Genomic DNA, 17435 nt, shown 5'->3' on the forward strand with positions numbered 1-17435 from the left:
GGAAGGTGTTTTTGAGATTTGAGCAGAGATTCTCCTACTTTTTATCTATCAAACAAAGGAGAGGTGGGGGGAACTAGGCTTGGAACAGAAATAAAAACTTGTGCCCCGGACTATGAACACTTCGAGAAAAAGTATATTTGCACTGCAGTTAAACGAATCGCTAAGTGTGAAAGGTCATCATATTATGAGATTCAAACAAAGGAAATGGACAAATTTAAACAAGCCAGAAACCAACAGTGGGAGGATCATTTATAGTTGGGGACAGAGCTGGCTGCGTTAGAAACCTCACGGGGGCTGTAAGTGTAGGGTTGACTGCTCTGCGGTTTTACATTTGCTGAATCAGCTCCGTCAGTCAAATCTTCTTGTTGTTGATGTTGCTGTTGTTCACTTTTACTTGAAAAGCAGATTTTTTTAAATAAAAAAAAAAACTCCAACAATTTTTACTCTTTTGTTTCATCTGCTCAGTCAACTCAATGCTTTACGTCACCTGACAATCTCATGCCAGCCCATTACTGACCAGATGCTGCGGGTGAACAAGGGAAGGTTGCCAATGCAACTGGAGGTAGGCAGGGCCAGCCACCCCCTCCCCCAGTCACGCCAGAACATGGCAGCCTTCCTGGACCCAGAGCGACTGCACCATGCAGCAATGGACACCCACCCAGGTGAGCGAATAATTCAAACCTGGCTTGTGAGGTCCCTTGATTCAGCTCTTATTATTACTGCATTATTATTATTATTATTATTATTATTATTATTATTATTAAATTTGCCTTGAGAGAGTCTTTAAACCTCTTTTGCTGACCACCGGCATTACGCTTTCCATTTTTAAGTTCGGAACAGAGTAGTTGCTTTGGAAGACGGTAATCAGGCATCCGAACAACATGGCCAGTCCAACGAAGTCGATGTTGAAGAATCATTGTTTCACACCGACAGCTGAGGAAAACTGGCCTGCGAGCGCTCCAGTAGGAGAACAGCCTTTCCCAAAGGTGTCATGGACTTTGAAGACTCTCGAACTCAGGATGAAAGGGAGAAATGTGCTAAGAGGAAGGCACGCTTGGCAAACCCTCACCGTGATCCTGCCCGGAAACCTATGTCCCCACTGTGGAAGGACGTGTGGATTCAGAATTGGCCTCCACAGTCACTTACGGACTCACTGTTAAAACCGTGTTCATGGAATACAATCTTGCTCGGCTTTGAGTGATCGCCAGAGAAGAAGAAGATTCTTATTCTTGTTATTTAATAAAAAATAAAAAATAAAAAAAATCCTTCCAGTAGCACCTTAGAGACCAACTAAGTTTGTTCTTGGTATGAGCTTTTGTGTGCATGCACACTTCTTCAGATACCATTATTATTATTTAATAAAAATGATGCATTTATGTACAAAACATAAACAACTATAAAAAATGTTACTTGTATGGCTCACAGCCAGAAGGGGAGAAATAACAAATTTAAATACCAAAACCCCCATGGTATTAAAACAATAACAAATAAGATAAAAGTAAATAAACGTATATCAGACCGGCACCCGCCATATTTAATAAAGAGAGGCCTCTTTATGGCATTTCTTGATAAAAAACACTCATCAGAGGAAAGCAAGAACATGACTTTTCCCATGAGGAAGAATGGAATCTCAGACTTGCCAAGTGTCCTTATTTTCCAGAGACAGTCCCAGATTTACAGAAGCTGTCCTGGTTATTGATTTTATCCCAGAACGTCCCGCATTTCCTTAGGACCAGAGGCGTAGGAAGGTCAGGTGGTATCCGGTGCGGAAAATTTCTTGTCACACACACCCTCACGTTGATTTTTTTTTTTTTGCCTGCAAAAATAGTTTTATGTTATTTCATATTTTCTTATAAAGGAATGATAACAAGGAGGCGACTGTGGACAGATACTTAAATTTACAGGGTGGATTGTGTTTTGGCTCCACTGAATTGAAATTGCAGCCTTCATGACATGTGAAAATGGCCAAGTAAACAGTTATTTTCGTGGAGGAGGGTCAAGATATTAACTGATATGCATGAAATTTCAGTTACAGCTATATAATCCCTAGTGTAGTAAGATAAGATCTTTGGAGCAGGCATACTAAAAAAAAAAAATGAACCACCCTAGTAGGGCAGTAATTGTTCCTTTTTGACACCCCCCCTCCATGATGGAACATGGGTTGGACCGCCCCCCGGCGCCCCCTTTCTACACCCCTGATAAAAGTAAATAAACAAACAAAATCTACAGAGCTTAAACAATGCTAATGATTTAGATGGCTTGAGGAAATAAAAGATTGCTGCCGGTATCATTAAAATGCATCAATGTAGGTACTAGGAGGGCCTCTCTAGGGAGCGCATTCTACACCTCAGGTGCCTGCACTGTAAAGGCCCTTTCAGTCATCGCCACCCACCCACAGCCAGCTCGCTGGGCAGGAAGACTCAAAGAAAGGCCTCTGGTGATCTTAAGGTCTGGTCAGGAATACGTGGGAAGAGGTAATCTTTAAAATTGTTGTTGTTGTTCAGTTGTTCAGTCGTGTCTGACTCGTCGTGACCCCATGGACCAGAGCACGCCAGGCACACCTATCTTTCACTGCCTCCCACAGTTTGGCCAAACTCGTGCTAGTTGCTTCAAGAACACTGTCCAACCATCTAATCCTCTGTCATCCCCTTCTCCTTGTGTCCTCCATCTTTCCCAACATCAGGGTCTTTTCCAGTGAGTCTTCTCTTCTCATGAGGTGGCCAAAGTACTGGAGCCTCAACTTCAGGACCTGTCCTTCCAGTGAGCACTCAGGGCTGATTTCTTTAAGGATGGATAAGTTTGATCTTTTTGCAGTCCACGGGACTCTCAAGAGTCTCCTCCAGCACCATAATTCAAAAGCATCAATTCTTCGGCGATCAGTCTTCTTTATGGTCCAGCTCTCACTTCCATACACTACTGGGGAAACCATAGCTTTAACTATACGAACCTTTGTCAGCAAGGTGATGTCTCTGCTTTTTAAGATGCTGTCTAGGTTTGCCATTGCTTTCCTCCCAAGAAGCAGGCGTCTTCTAATTTTGTGACTGCTGTCACCATCTGCAGTGATCATGGAGCCCAAGAAAGTAAAATCTTTAAAATACCAACATCTAAAACTGAAGGGCCTTAGGGGCCAAAAGACAGCACTTTGCATGCAGCTGAGGAAGAGACTGAGAACCAGTAAAGGCAACAAAGTACTGCTGAAATATGTTTATAAATTCCAATCCTAGTTAGCAAAGCTTGCACCCTATGCTAGGCCAACTGAATTTTCTGGACCATTTTTGAAGGTAGTACAATGTACCCAAATTACAGTAATCCAAATGAGAGATTACCAAATCGTGGATCACTAAAAAAAAGGTTGTTGTTGTTGTTGTTGTTGTTGTTGTGTGCGCACACAAAATTCTCTGCTTTGGGTTTATAAATGGGTAAAAAACATTGCATAGTTATACTGGTCTCTTTCCAAAAATCCCCCGAGAAGCATGATTGATCGTCTTTCTTTTCCCTCAAGCCCACCCTAAGTTTTTGACACTAAGCTCCAAACACACGGTCTATTCAGATATTTCCCCATCCTGCAATTCCTGAAGAGTGAAAAGGACTCTGGAGAAGATGGAGCTAAGAAGCTCCCATTTCCACCCTCTCCCTAAAGCCCCAGCTCTTCTCCTGTAGCATATTTCTTTAAGCATTATTCATGTGATGGAGGCAATGTCCAAGAAGTCTGCCCTCTCTAGGAATTTCGAAACATCGTCTCTGAGAAAGAAGGTGCAATGTGGAGCCCCTAAACAGGAATCCTACCCTTTCCCCCCTCCCTCTAACAACCTGTGCCCCATATTTCTCATTGGTGCCATTCGCTCTCACATCTAGTGAGGGGGAATGCTGCTTGCGTAGATTTTGGATCTAGGAGGACTTGAATATTTTGCAGTTGGGAAGGGATGTAGCTCATTGTGAGAGGATCAGCCTTGCATGGAGAACGTTCAAAACCCAGCATCTCCAGCCAGAGCAAGGGAACACACTCTGTCTGAAACCCTGGAAAGCTGTTATGTGTAAGCCAGTGTGGTGTAGTGGTTAAGAGCGGTAGACTTGTAATCTGGTGAACCAGGTTCGCGTCTCCGCTCCTCCACATGCAGCTGCTGGGTGACCTTGGGCTAGTCACACTTCTCTGAAGTCTCTCAGCCTCACTTACCTCACAGAGTGTTTGTTGTGGGGGAGGAAGGGAAAGGAGAATGTTAGCCGCTTTGAGACTCCTTCGGGTAGTGATAAAGTGGGATATCAAATCCAAAATCATCCTCCTCCTCCTCCTCCTCCTCCTCCTCCTCCTCCTCCTCCTCCTCCTCCTCTTCTTCTTCTTCTTCTTCTTCTTCTTCTTCTATGGGTCAGTGCAGGCAATGCTGAGACCAATGGTGTGATTCAGCAGAAGACAGCTTCCAATGTTCCTTCATAGACCAGCAGTGCTGTCAAGTATCCCGTTTTTCCCGGGATTCTCCCTTATTTTAAGCAGTTTTCTGCTGCTCTCCCTTATTTTTTATTTCCCTAAAATTTCCCGTTTTTAATGGAAGCAGCTCCTCCCCTGCTGGCCAGGAACTGGGTGGTAAGACCTCGCCTACTTGGAGAGAAAAGCCTCAGCCCTCAAAGCAAGTGGGAGCCGCTTCCCGTGCTTACAGGGGGGTGTATTCCTCCCCCTGCATCAGCCCCTATCCTTTTGCCGTCGAGCCCCTCAGCCGGCCAATAGGGTTAGCTGGCGGGCGGAGCCTGGCTGCCTTTGAGCAGCTGCTGCTTCCTGTCCTGTTTTGATGGGGCTCCATTGCGCGGAGCACATGGCTGCCCTCCTCTTTGCTGGCTGCCCTCCTATTTGCTCCGCTCTGAGCCCGAGCCCACTTGGAGTTTACATTGCTGCCCCGCCCACTTTTGCTTCTGGCTCCGCCCACCACTGACATGTGACTGTCCCCGGGATAGGTGAGACTGCTGATCCCTTATTTTTAAATCTGAAACTTGACAGCTATGTAGACCAGATAATTGTTTGAGAGGCTGAGGCTGCCTGGCCTGAAAGTTCAGGGATCAGCATATGTACACGCAAGGGAAACTGGAGTTCCATCCCATCTCTCTATGAGCTAGCCAACCATTCTTGATTTCCAAGGAGGAGTCCAACTTTCTCCATGTAATCTCTAGCGTTCAAACTTTAAGGCGGACAACTTACAGCCACCTCAGCACTTATGTCTGCAAGTACTTTCACCTGATATTCTCGGGGGAAGATAGAAGGAAGGGGTGGGGGGGGAGAGTTGGGCGCGGAGGGGAGCGCCGCTGCTCCATAGAGACAGGCCAGGGTTTTTCAAATAGTTCTGCTAATTTCACAAAGATGCGTGATAATGTCCCCCATATGGCTTTCTGCTTTTTAACAACGAGAAATTGAACCCACATTTTGGAGACACAAGTTTTGCTGATAGACAGCTGATAGTAACTATTGGCCTTTTGGTTTTAATTATTCTAAAAACAGCCTAGGGATCATTTACCCAGAGTTAATGGCCTTTTAAAGGAGCAAGATAAGTCCACAGATGTGACAGCGAGCAGCATGTGGGTCAAAGCTACTGCTGAGGTTAGAACTGGGAGTTGTCAGATATCCCAGAACCAGCCTGTACAGTACAGGAATGTGTCCTTCCAGCGTCTGAAAGAACTTTTCATCCTCAACATTGACTATGGGCTGGATCCAGGCTTAGTCGTGTTCAAGGGAGACTGATGGAAGTCAAGGGGGCTTTATTGAGTCATGACTGACTTATGTCCCACTGATCTCAACAGGTCTGCTCTAAATACAACTACGCCTGGATCCAAGCCTGTGTAGAACATTCTATAAAATCCTTTTGGGGTGCCTACACCGTGCTGATTTAATGTTCCTCCCCTGTTCATTCCACGTCCATCCATTCCCTACCTGTTTGTTCCACTGGATCAGATCCTCGATTCTGGATCGCATATGCAGCAAGCTGAAAGTGGAGAGGACTTTTACAGCTTGAATCCAGGTGCTAAAACACTCACCTGAGATCTGTACAGAAATTGTTCTTTGGAAGCCTGGCAACCTCAGCCGATTGAACTACACAGCCAGGTCCTGTGCATATCTACTCAGAAGTGACCCCTGTTGAGCTCGACAAGCTTACTTCCTGGGGGGAAATGCATAGGACTGGGCTAACAAGTCGTTTGGATACGAAAACGTCAACGCTACGTTCAGACAATCCTGTGATGTTGTCGTCGCCTCTTCTAACGGTGAACTCAGGTGGGGAGTGTCAGTGGGGTCAAAACAGTGCCACTGGGAAAGAAGAGGTGAGGTCTTGACATACCCCAATATTTGCAAAAGTATGATTTTTTTAAAAAAAAAAAAATCAAGGCAGGCCATGCCCTTTATCCACAAGCCAGTGGCGTAGCGTGGGTTGCCAGTGCCCAGAGCCGTGCAGAGGATGGGAGGAAGGGAAACAGACAAAGTATGCATGGGCATTCAATGACCTGAGGCATCTTCGTCACCCAGGAGATCTATGTAAACAAATAGCCAAAGCAAAATAAATGGCTCCAATATCAGGATAAGCAACAGCCTAAAGGACACTTCAGAGGCCTCTAAAGATGTGGCAATAGCCACTACCTGAGGTGGCTTTTACAAATATGATTAGGCCAATTCATGGAGGACTGGCCAATTGCCAACTATTAGCCTTGAAGGCTAAATGGGGACTTCCGTGTTCAGATACCATATTCCAGAGATGGGAAACTTGTGGCCCTCTAGATGTTGCTGGACTCCAGCTCCCATCACTCCCGGGCAGTATGACCAATGGCCCGGGGATGATGGGAGCTGGAGTCTATCAACACCTGAAAGGCCCAAAGGGTTGCCGATGCCTACCACAGACCTCTCAGTGTTGGATATTTGGAACAAAATGAAGACTGCGGCTGCACAGGATGTTGACTGACTGCCGGCCCTTCCATTAGGCAGAGTGAAACAGACTGCGCCCCACGGTTTGTCCTCATACGCCTAAAATATCCTGCTGCCACCCAGTGCCTTGGGAGACACTATCACATTGCCAGAGTTGGTAACAAGAGTCAGTGGCCAGTCACTCAACTGCTTCTGCATGTGGAACTGGGGGGACACCATCTTGCCCTTTGCCTCAGGCAACAAAATGTCTTGGGTTGGGCCTGGACTGCTGTGAGGGGTGGGGGGAACCAGAATACTAAAGGAGAGAAAGAGAATGGAATATCCAGGAAGAAGGTATGGCTGGCTGGCTGGCTGGCTGGCTAGAACCCCGAATGGGAGCCTTCTGCACAGCAACACTCCGTTGCAGTCCCCACTTCTAAACTTGACGACAGCAACTTCTTCTTTTGCAGGAAGGGTGACGAGAGGCGACCGGCGTATTCTTGCGGCTTCTCCGCAGAGGAAATCTCCCTTCTGCGAGGGAAGAGCCTATCAATTTTGCAGAGCTTTTCAGCCCATTATCACATTACAGGTAGACAGTTGTCAGAAGGCATTAGGCTTAAATGACTTTGACAGCATAACTGCGGGCTAGCTCCAGGCCTGGCAGCCTGCGGAGCACCTGCAGCTCGCGAAGCGCAGCAGCCACAAGGCCAGGGCAGGGTGTTCCACCCAGAGGCGGAGAGGCATGTTTGGCTTCCTGCATCACTGGCAAGAGCTGCCCTCAACTGACAGCCGACATCACAAGACGCCTCTTTAACACACACACACAGAGAGAGAGAGAGAGAGAAAGAGAGAGAGAGAGAGAGAGAGAGAGAGAGAGAGAGGGAGAGGGAGAGAGAGAGAGAGAGATCTTGAACAGACGCTGGTCCAGAACGTATATCAGACCGGCACCCACCATATTTAATAAAGAGAGGCCTCTTTATGGCATTTCTTGATAAAAAACACTCATCAGAGGAAAGCAAGAACATGACTTTTCCCATGAGGAAGAATGGAATCTCAGACTTGCCAAGTGTCCTTATTTTCCAGAGACAGTCCCAGATTTACAGAAGCTGTCCTGGTTATTGATTTTATCCCAGAACGTCCCGCATTTCCTTAGGACCAGAGGCATAGGAAGGTCAGGTGGTATCCGGTGCGGAAAATTTCTTGTCACACACACCCTCACGTTGATTTTTTTTTTTTTTTGCCTGCAAAAATAGTTTTATGTTATTTCATATTTTCTTATAAAGGAATGATAACAAGGAGGCGACTGTGGACAGATACTTAAATTTACAGGGTGGATTGTGTTTTGGCTCCACTGAATTGAAATTTCAGCCTTCATGACATGTGAAAATGGCCAAGTAAACAGTTATTTTCGTGGAGGAGGGTCAAGATATTAACTGATATGCATGAAATTTCAGTTACAGCTATATAATCCCTAGTGTAGTAAGATAAGATCTTTGGAGCAGGCATACTAAAAAAAAAAAAAAAATGAACCACCCTAGTAGGGCAGTAATTGTTCCTTTTTGACACCCCCCCTCCATGATGGAACATGGGTTGGACCGCCCCCCGGCGCCCCCTTTCTACACCCCTGCTTAGGACGTCCCTATTTTCATTGGAGAAATGTTGGAGGGTATGGAGTTATGCAACCCCACCGAGCCAAGGAGATAAGTAACTAAACAACCTTTGGAAGACATCTGAAGGCAGCCCTGTATAGGGATGTTTTTAATGTTTAATGGGTGGCGCTGTGGTCTAAACCATTGAAGAAGAGACGAAGAGTTTGGATTTGATATCCCGCTTTATCACTACCCTAAGGAGTCTCAAAGCGGCTAACTGAGCCTAGGGCTTGCCGATCAGAAGGTCTGTGGTTCGAATCCCCATGACGGGGTGAGCTCCCATTACTTGGCCCCTGCTCCTGCAAAGCACGTCAAAGTGCAAGTAGATAAATAGGTACCACTCTGAAAGTCTGAAAGCACGTCAAAGTGCAAGTAGATAAATAGGTACCACTCTGGCGGGAAGGTAAACAGAGTTTCCATGTGCTACTCTGGTTTCACCAGAAGCGGCTTAGTCATGCTGGCCACATGACCCAGAAAAACTGTCTGCGGACAAAAGTAAAGCCTGTAAAGCGAGATGAGAGCCACAACCCCAGAGTCATTCGCAACTGGACTTAACTGTCAGGGGTCCTTTACCTTTATGTTTTTATAGATGTTGGAAGTCACCAGGAGTGGCTGGGGCAGCCCAGTCAGATGGGCAGTGTATTATCATTATTATTATTATTATTATTATTATTATTATTATTATTATTAGAATTAGAATTATCAAAACAGCAGAGAGTATTATTGGCTGTTCACTCTCTACCTTAGAATGTATCTATACCATCAGGTGCCACAGAAAGGCATTAGACATATCAAGAGATCCATCACACCCTGGTCACCGTTTCTTTGAGCTTCTGCCATCGGGACGGAGATACAGAACAATGAAGGCGAGAACGAGCCGTCTCAAGAACAGTTTCTTTCCTAGAGCAATTTTGGCCTTAAATGGAAACCCTGGACTCTGAAGTCATCTTATTCTATTTGTTATATTGTCCTGTATTGTACTGTTTATTAGCATTTTAAATTATGTGGAGTGCCTTATTTGAGTTGATATAACAACCGAGGGATTTCGTTGTTTCCCGCAAGGGGACAGTGACAATAAAGATTAATTCTATTATTGTTATTATTATTATTATTATTGAATAGGATGTCCCTATTTTCATAGGAGAAATGTCGGAGGGTATGGAATCTGCCTTAAGCCGAATCAGCCCATTTGGTTCCTCCAGCGAAGTACTGTGTCTTTGGTTGGAACTTCCATTTCTGCGCATATAGAATCCTAGCTGTTGTCGTTACATACATAATGATTTATTCTATATTTATTTAGGCATTCACACGCTCAAAACCAAGATGTGTTGTGCACTGCCATTTTTTAAACCCAGAATTACGGGGCAGGGATGGCACTGCCCTAGCAGTGGAAGTGGGAAATTCAGGGCAAGCAATGCAGAAACGTCGATTCCACACCAAGTGCCTTATGGACCACAGCTGCCTAATGTCAGTGTTTGAGTCCCCCGCACAGAACAGGCAGCTACCACTCTTGCATTTAAGTTCAGAAGAATGGCCACTAAGTGGGTCTTTTAAAAGGCAGGAGAACACAATGTGGAGAACGCTGAATCACAACCAGGGGCACCATCTCTGGCTGGCCCTGAGGGCAGAGGCAGAGGAAGCCGCTTGGAAACCCAGGGCAGCAAACCCGGGGGCTTGGGAGTGGCGTGTGGCGCTCTGCGGCATGCATGCGCAGCATAGCTGCATACGATGCTCACGGCGGGCGCCATAAGCAGCGGCGCATGCACCGGGCGCCGTATGCAGCAGCGCCGGTGGCCGGGCCCCGAGCAAGCCACAGAGCGAGGCAGCCTCGCCCCGCGGCCTGCTCGCAAACCTGCTCAGCAGCCTGTGAACAAGCCGCGGAGCGAGGCCGCTTCACCCTGGGGCCCGCCCGCCGGCGCTGCTATGGAGCGACGCGGCACGCATGTGCAGCGTGCGACACATGTGCCATGCGCCGTACACAGCGACGCATGCGCAGTGCATATGGCTTGCTTGGGGCCCAACGGCGGGGCTCAGCTTGGGTGGGGCAGGGCGCACGCCAAGTGTCACCCCCCTCCCCTGGAACCCAGGGCACCCCGCCCCCATCGCCTACAACTCACTACGGCACTGCCTGAGGGCTCACGCACCCACAATAATTTTGTTGTGGGTGCTCAGCAGCCAGAGAAGAAGAGTTTGGATTTGATATCCCGCTTTATCACTACCCGAAGGAGTCTCAAAGCGGCTCACATTCTCCTTTCCCTTCCTCCCCCACAACAAACACTCTGTGAGGTGAGTGGGGCTGAGAGACTTCAGAGAAGTGTGACTAGCCCAAGGTCACCCAGCAGCCACATGTGGAGGAGCGGAGACGCGAACCCGGTTCCCCAGATTACCAGTCCACGCTCTTAACCACTACACCACACTGGCTCTCACCCACACTGCAGGGCCCCCAGCGCAACATCCGGAGACCTCGAAACCCGACTTCACGACCTCACGTCACAACGTGTTGGCAAGTTGGCGCCCCTGACAACAACGGTTTGGTCGCCATTTTGCCTCGATCCTCTGAAATACGCGACTGAGCGAACGATGCCAACTCCAGAAGAAACGGCGGAAGAGCTCGCGATCGGCGAAGAAAAGCTAAGTCAGTAATAACTAATTTATACCCTTTTCTTCTACGACAGCACTCATAGCAGCTTACATTTAAAAAAAAACCCACATCAAATACAATAATAAAAATGCAATTAAAAACTAAGCAATTAAAAACAATACCATTAAAGGACTAAGAGCAGCAATTAAACACACACACACACACACACACACACACACACACATACATCTTAAAGGCTGGAACAGACCTGCAGCAGCAGCAAAATATTTTCTTCTTCTTAAAAACAAAGATGGGGTTTGGGGGGAACGCTTGCCAAAACAAATTCATTTTCTGATGCTGATCAAAGGAACTTAAAAAGGGGGAGGCCTGGAAGGGCGTTCTGGAGATGAGGCACCCCCCAATGGAAAGACCTTGCCCTGGGTGTCTCAAAATGGCACTGAGAGCAAGTTTTCCAAATCTGGACTTGAAGTCTGGTATGGCAGTGCGCGGACCTTGAGAAAACAAGTTTTAGAAATGTGATCTAATGTACGGTGTTATGGAGGAGGGACTGGCCTCAACGAGAAGTCCAGCATTTCACACATTTCCAAGACAGGCTGGGCAGCATCCTCACTTTTGACTTTCAGGCGTCATTTGACAACCTTTCTATGCAAAAAGGCCTATGCAGCTGTTTAAATCATCATCATCATCATCATCATTATTAGAATTTATATACCACCCTATAAGGTAAAGGTAAAGAACCCATGGACGGTTAAGTCTAGTCAGAGGTGACTATGGGGGTGTGGCGCTCATCTTGCTTTCAGGCTGAGGGAGCCAGCTTTTGTCCACAGACAGCTTTCCGAGTAATGTGGCCAGAAGGACTAAACCGCTTCTGGCGCAATGGGACACTGTGACGGAAACCAGAGCACACGGAAATGCTGTTTACCTTCCCGTCACAGTGGTACCTATTTATGTACTTGCACTGGCATGCTTTCAAACTGCTTGGTTGGCCTGTCCTCTGAGGTGGGCTTTTAAGAGCCTTGGGAAGTTTATTTCCGAGATAGGTTCAAGACCAAGTCCTGTGACATGCGTACACGCAGGTGAAATTGCCCTGTTGGTATTAATCTGTAATTTAGTGGCTGATATGTGATCATATCAAGGACGCGGGTGGCACTGTGGGTTAAACCACAGAGCCTAGGGCTTGCAGATCAGAAGGTCGACGGTTCGAATCCCCACGACAGGGTGAGCTCCTGTTGCTCGGTCCCTGCCCCAGCCAACCTAGCAGTTCGAAAGCATGAAGTGCAAGTAGATAAATAGGTACCGCTCCGGCAGGAAGGTAAACGGTGTTTCCATGCGCTGCTCTGGTTCACCAGAAGCGGCTTTGTCATGCTGGCCTCATGACCCGGAAGCTGTACGCCGGCTCCCTTGGCCAGTAAAGCGAGATCAGCACCACAACCCCGGATTCGGACACAACTGGACCTAATGGTCAGGGGTCCCTTTACCTTTACCTTTTATGGGATCATAACAATAAGACCATACCCTCTAACATTCCTCTTATGAAAATAGGAACGTCCCATTCCAAAATGATCATTTTACTATTTATACCCCGCCCATCTGACTGGGTTGCCCCAGCCACTCTGGGCAGCTTCCAACATATATAAAAACATAATAAAACATTAAACATTTTTTTTAAAAAACCTTCCCATACAGGATTGCCTTCTGATGGCTCAGGGGTTGGATAACTCCATACCCTCCAACGTTTCTCCAATGAAAACAGGGACACCCTAAGGAAAAGCAGGGCATTCCGAGATCAAATCAGAAACCGGGACGACTTCTCTAAATAAGGGACGCCCCTGGAAAATAGGGACAGTTGGAGGGTCTATATGCCTCTGGCCCATCGCTAGGCATGTGACCACCTCTCCATACACAGACCTGGAAAGATGGTCATGAGAGAATGACCTTTTAGTTTACCACAGCTGATGTCCTGGCATTTAGTTGACAGATACCCAAAGCTTTCACACAGGACGAAAGAGCCTAGCTTTAATTTAAAAGTTAACCTCCCTGTCAAATGGGCACCCACTGTCACAGGCCTTCACCCCACTAAACCCAGGGGTTTCTGGGCTCGTTTGCCCCACATTTGCACTGCAGAATCCATTTTACAAAGAGACCACCAGCAGCAAATGTCATTGCTGGTTCAGAGCTTGGTTTGAAGGTATTTAGATAGAACAATAATTGCCCAGGGATGTGGTTTGCTCTGAAGCGAACTAAAGACTGTGTTTATATGTCCCAAATTCCTAGTGACGCTAATAATTGCAACCTCCGGCTCAATAAAATGCACAAATAATGTTACTGAAATCTTTCCAATCAAAAGGTATTATTTTGGGTTTAAAAACAGATGCAGCACCCAGTATTTAGAAGAAAGACGACTGGGCGGGTCTACCTCTATTTCAAGAGAGAACCCAAAAATACTGGAAATTTGGTCAAGTACCTCTCTCTTTTTATAGCCTTTTTATTGCAGGGTTATTATAATCTTCAAACGTCCCTTTTCCCCCCCTAATCAGCTAACACACTCCAGTTTCTGATCAAACTCTGCTGAAAGCAAGCAAATTAAAGCGCAGAGACTATCAAGAGAGGTCCCTTCATCCTAAAGTTTTTGGGTCCCTATCCTGTCCATTTTGTATGGGGACTGATCTCAGGGTCCGGGTAGGTTCATATGGAAAGAGGCGGTCCTTGAGGTATTGTGGTCCTGATCTTAGGAAACAAAGCTCTGCTCCTGAACCCAGCGCTCCGAAGAATTGATGCTTTTGAATTATGGTGCTGGAGGAGACTCCCATGGACTGCAAGAAAATCAAACCTATCCATTCTCAAAGAAATCAGCCCTGAGTGCTCACTAGAAGATCAGTCCTCCGAATTTACAAATCAGTCCCCATACAAAATCCATCGAAGTTGAAAAGTGTCCCCGGATTCATTGAAAAAAATCTGGTAACCTTAAAATAGGATCAGGTGGAGGGATAGAGGGGAGCCCCTCAAATGCTGTTGCTTCCCTTTCCATCCCAGTGCTTCCCCCCTTTCCATTTTTGTGGGCCCCAACTTGTTTGTTCTAAATTAAAATCAACATTGCCTTCAAGTTAAACAGTAGTCGGATCTTGTTATTGCACTTAATAGACAGCACATCTGGAAAACATTTATTGGTGTATATATACTCAAGCATTAGATCTTCCCCTCTCCCCCCCCCCCCAATATGAAGTCAGGTTCATTTTTCAATCTTTGGTCATTTTAGATAAATGTGACTTAAACCCAGATTTATCTGGCTTAGTCTAAGTTTTATATTTCTGATCTCACAGCTGTCAGCTAATAATTCAAGTCAGAGCCATTTTTGTTCTGTTCTCATTATGAAACAGCTTAAAAAAATACTTCGTAATTACCCGTTGGAGCACGAACACAGCTAAAAAACAATTACCTTCCGTTAAGTTAGCAACGAACATTTTGGGTGGGGAAAATAAACAAGTAGGACTAGTCTCTTTCTTTCAGAGTTTCTTCTGAGGCAAGAGTTGATGTTTTGATGAGCAAAGAGTTAACTGTTCCACATCATGAGCAGCTAGTATATGAGAACTCTTAAAACTGCTGTACAAATTTGTTTCTATCAAAACTCTAAAAAAAAAAAATCTAAAGCGGCAGTGCTTGCAAATCTTATGCATGTTTTCTCAGAAATAATAATAATAATAATAATAATAATAATAATAATAATAATAATAATTTATTTGTACCCCGTCCATCTGGCTGGGACACCCCAGCCACTCTGGGCGGCTTCCAACAAATATTAAAATACATTAAAATATCACGGATTAAAAACTTCCCTAAACAGGGCTGCATTCAGGTATTTTCTAAATGTCAGGTAGTTGTTAACACAGAAGTTTACTCAGGTAAACTGAGAACAGGATGTTGGATAGATGGGTCTTTGGTTTCATCCAGCAGGGCTTTTCTTAAGAAAAGTTAAGTAAGACCTGCTTCATTCAACGATAGTCTCCTTTAATTTTTACATTCCTCGGCTTTCCCTTTTTAAGTATCAAAGACACATTAGAGGGGAAACGGCCTCGGCCCAGTAAACCTGAAGGAGGGTCTCCACCCCCATTGTTCAGCTCCGAGGGCCTTCTGGTGGTTCCCTCCCTGAGAGAAGTGAGGTTGCGGAGAACCAGGCAGAGGGCCTTCTCGGTAGTGGCACCCACCCTGTGGAACACCCTCCCACCAGATGTCAAGGAAATAAACAACTCACTTTTAGAAGACATCTGAAGGCAGCCCTGTTTAGGGAAGTTTTTAATGTTTGAAGTTTCATTCTGTTTTTAGTGTTCTGTTGGGAGCTGCCCAGAGTGGCTAGGGAAACCCAGCCAGATGGGCGGGGTACAAATAATAAAATTATTGTTGTTATTACCAGAAGATTGTAAAAATTAAAGTACACTGTCCTCAGATGCAAGACTGCATGTGTTTGTGAATGGGTGTTCGGCGGAGGAACCCAGCCCAACTAATGCCAGTTCTGGAATTCTTCAACTTGTGTGGTGAACCAGAGAGCCAGTGTGGTGTGTGGTTAAGAGCGGTAGACTCGTAATCTGGGGAACCGGGTTCGCGTCCCCGCTCCTCCACATGCAGCTGCTGGGTGACCTTGGGCTAGTCACACTTCTCTGAAGTCTCTCAGCCTCACTCACCTCACAGAGTGTTTGTTGTGGGGAGGAAGGGAAAGGAGAATGTTAGCCGCTTTGAGACACCTTCGGGTAGTGAAAAGCGGGATATCAAATTCAAACTCTTCTTCTTCTTCAACCTAGGTCCAAATGTGGAAAACTTCCAGTCTGAATTCATGGGACGATAGGAAGTCACCCTAACCTACAGCACGGTTCCATTTAGCTCCATGTTGTCTGCACGGACTGGCAGCAGCTGCCCAAGTTTTCAGATCCATGACTTGCCCAGGGCTACTTGCAGGTGCCAGGATCGGAACCCGAGTTCTGAGGAGTCCAGCCCGAGGACTCGTACTGCGGGACCAGCTGAAGGGGTATTTGAGAGCCAGTGTGGTGTAGTGGTTAAGAGCGGTAGACTCGTAATCTGGGGAACCGGGTTCGCGTCTCCGCTCCTCCACATGCAGCTGCTGTGTGACCTTGGGCTAGTCACACTTCTCTGAAGTCTCTCAGCCCCACTCACCTCACAGAGTGTTTGTTGTGGGGGAGGAAGGGAAAGGAGAATGTGAGCCGCTTTGAGACTCCTTCGGGTAGTGAAAAGCGGGATATCAAATCCAAACTCTTCTTCTTCTTCTTCTTCTATCCCTTAAGTCTCATTAGCAACCTGGAAGCCCAGTTGTCAAAGTTGATAATTGGGGTCAAAGACCCCCCCGCCCGATGTCACCGCCAGAGCTCCTGTTTAAACTCCTGCCTCGCAATTTATCCCCCTCAACCCTGCCCATTTGGAAACCATAATGAAAGCAGCCTTTGCCATGTGCTGATTGAAACCGAACGATCCGTCGCTTTACAGTCGGTGCTTCGCCTCCTTGACCCCCCCCCCGGTGGCATTTCTGCCGTTATGACCAGGCATAAACCTATCCCTCAACATGGTGGCTTCTGAAGTCAAGGCAGAGTCGCTGTCAGTTTCCCCACTGACTTGGGTAGAACCGTAATGTGGATTTATAGCAGTACCGATGGCAGAGAAGCACAACTCGCTCAGAGGTCAAGTACCTTTTAAGTGAGTTGGGAGAAAAAAATCAGTATTCTCGTGTTCAAAAGGCAACTGGGGAGGAGGACAATGGCGACGCGCTTTATGTATAAACAAACGCACAGCTTTGCTGAAACACACTTCCTCCTGGCTGTACATTTTATCGACGTGCCCTTTTCCTTGAGGGTGCCTATATCACATCCATGTTTCGTTACGTTCCGAGGCGGTTTTACCAGCCAAGAAGAAAAGGCAGCTGGCTTTGGGTGCTGCTATAGTAAGTAGGCTGGGATGAACTCTATCCCGAATGCAGCATAATCTACCGAGAGGATCTCCTGAACAATCTCGGTTAAATGAGAGCAAGATGTTCGAGGTCTTAGCGTTGCGTGGCCGTTCGTTTTCAGCTTAGAGGAAAGGCGAGTAAGAGCCAAAGGGGCAAAAGCGTATGAAATTATGCAGGGAAAGTGGGTAGGGGGTAGTTTTTCTCCCTTTCGCATAACCCTAGAATTCCTGGACGTCGAACGAAGCTGAATGTCAGAAGGTTCAGGACAAACAAAGTACTTCCTCACACATGGGCATAGTTTAACTGCAGAATGTGTGCCCACAAGAGCCACTAACTTAGATGGCTTTAAAATTATTATTATTATTT

This window comes from Lacerta agilis, chromosome 1, assembly GCF_009819535.1.
Source record: "Lacerta agilis isolate rLacAgi1 chromosome 1, rLacAgi1.pri, whole genome shotgun sequence".
NCBI classification, from domain to species: domain Eukaryota; kingdom Metazoa; phylum Chordata; class Lepidosauria; order Squamata; family Lacertidae; genus Lacerta; species Lacerta agilis.